Below are 2,860 nucleotides of genomic sequence, written 5' to 3'. Positions count from 1 at the left end.
TTCTATGCCAACATATGCATTGGCAATATTGTCTGTGATATGTCGTCGAGGAACAAAGCCATATTGTGCAGGATGAAGGCCATCATACCCTTTGATGCAATCAATCACCATTTTAGTGATGATCTTGTGTATTACAGGCATAAAAGATTGATAGGCCTCCAATCAGCCAGAGATTCACATATCTACTTTTTAGGAATTAATTTTACGATTCCTTTTTTCCATGAATCCGACAAATGCTAATTTTCCCAAGCAGAATTGATTGTGCATAACAGAGGCAACTTAAGAATATCCCAATATGCAAGGATTAACTCAACTATGAGACCATCCCATCCTGGAGATTTCCATCTGCCATAGGATTTTAATGCAGCAAACAACTCAGTTTCAATAAAAGGCACTTCCAGTTCTATAGCCTGTGCAGAAGTAACAATAGGAAAGACATAACAAAGGAGATCAGCCCTTGCTGAAAGAACCTCTTGTGAATGGAGATCTGCCATACCAAACTATCTGGAGAAATGAGCAACACATGCTGCAGCAAGTTATGCTTTGGAGGAAGTCCAAACCCCATCAGGCATAAGAGTACGGCAAATATTTGATGATTGCCTCTTGGAATGTAAACTTTTAAAAATTCTCTAGATGAGCAACCTTTATCGAGGAAAGCTCTCTGTCTCACTCCTATCTCCCATTTAGATACTTTCTTGCGATCATTACTTTGTAGACAATATCTATCCTGACATAGAGATGTGTTTTCTTCCATGGAGAGAGGCCGAAAATGACTAAGCTCAGTTAAAGATTGACAAGTTTGTTTTGCCCGAGCCACATTTTTCCTCAAAGTATTCATCTAGTTTTTACCATAGTCCCTAATGATAGATTGCATTCTGGCAACAAAAGCATCCCAGGCATAATGAGACTTTGATGAGAAAGAGGCCAACACACATCATAAACCATTGCCTTGTAAGCATCATATTGCAAGTAACTGTTGTTTACAATGAGTAGCCTTCTATGTGACAATCGATCATTTGGCATGCCATGCAAAGAAATTCTCAACCATAAAGGGGCATGGTCCGAATGCACAAAGGTATAATCCGCCCACATTTTTGTAGCTAGATTATCATAAAGTTGTGGGTCGACCTTGTACTAGCGATCCAAGCATGCTTGATAGAAGACTGTGCATTTTGCTGAAAAGTAAAGCCTGGCAAAAATGGTTGAGATTATTTCCACAGATCAGTTAATCGGAGCCGAGGCAAAAGCTGAAACTAATGATCCCTTTTGAAGGCCAACATATGAGTTCGACCAGATGTATTACCTCTCAGTTGAGAAGCATTATTAAAGTCTCCACATATGAAAGCATGATGACACCAGGGATACCTCTGCATATCCTCCCATATCATATCTCTACCACAAGATGGTTGTGGGGCATAAACTGAGGCAAACTCAAAAATTTCTCTTTGAATCAAACACTACATAACAAGCCACCTTCCATGTGTATCATTAAATGCCACTGTGGGCTGCAAATCATGTCTTACCTGAAAGGCTACGCTTGAAAAAGAATGCTGCCCAGCATCGAAGATATCATAACCATGAAAGTGACCATGTTGTCGCACATACATGTGTTGATTGATCTCTTGCAGAGCCACAATGTCATGCTGCAAATTGTTGAGATACACCCAAGTTAACCTCCATTTTCTAGTATCACACAAACCCTGTACATTGAGAGTCAAACATTTAATTTGTGATAGCATATTTACAGAGTATGTACAGCTGAGGCCAAAAAACAAATCAAGTTTGCATATCCACCTCAAGGTTAGGGCTTCGATTCTGAGGTGACAGCAGTGCTTGCGGAGAGGACAGAAAACCAACAATATCCTCCTTTGGGAAAAGAGTACGATTGGCTGTTACAACCCAAGTAATGCCCACACCCGAATTTTTCTTCGAGGGTGTGGCCATTAGAAGAAGCACCATTCCAAGTGCATGGAGGTAAAGGTCTTCTAGCTATAATAGTTTTTCTCAAGTAGTCTTCAAGACTTCCTGCAATGTCCTGTCTTTTCCTTTACGTTGAGAAGTAGAAGGCAGTGAAGCAGGAGCATTCCCATTAGCAAGAACGGGTACTTTGCCTTTCTATTGAGCAACATATACCTATTTATTCCCTTTATTCTTAATCATAAGAGAGCTAGCAATATCCTTGTTTTGTAGCTAAGTAGGCAGACGATCCTGTGGCATTTTTTGCACACACAAAGGGCATTGTAAAGCCATATGCCCAAATTTCTTACATTCAAAACAAGCTCCTGCAAATAGACCCCACTTGAGCTTGTAGAAAGCACATCCCATGGCAACATTATTTACTGTAATAGAGTAAGACTCAGGAGTGGGATTATCAGTATCCCACAAAATGTAAAATCTATTTGAATTCTCATTCAACCTGGGAGGATAGACCACCTTGCCTAGAGATGTGGCAATTTTAGGAAAAGGGAAGCCAAACACTGTGGGAAATCCACCTCTATGATGAATAGTCCCTGGTCGATGACCATGGCAGGACACGTACCATTTGCTGCCCAAAAAAGAGAGGAGAATGCTCTAAAAGCATTTGCGTATGCTCGTCGCCTGTCATGATAACCTCAAAAATCCCCATGCTGCATAATGAACTTTTCGAACAAAAAAACCTACAAGAGTCCGTGTCAACCACTTTCCAACATCTGCAGTAATAGGCATGCGGCTTGGAAAGAAAATAATGACAGCATGCTTGGCATAATCTGTCATAGGGTCAACAATGTCATCCACCTCATCCATAAGACCCATAGTAGGGGCTGAGTCTTTCTATGCTTTACGCGTGTCTTCATGCATTACATCATAAACCAACTTCACT

This window comes from Dipteris shenzhenensis, chromosome 5, assembly GCF_047967505.1.
Source record: "Dipteris shenzhenensis isolate YYH24624 ecotype China chromosome 5, Dip_SZ_1.0, whole genome shotgun sequence".
Taxonomy (NCBI): domain Eukaryota; kingdom Viridiplantae; phylum Streptophyta; class Polypodiopsida; order Gleicheniales; family Dipteridaceae; genus Dipteris; species Dipteris shenzhenensis.
The sequence above is the reverse complement of the archived record's forward strand: the minus strand, read 5'-3'. Positions refer to the sequence as shown.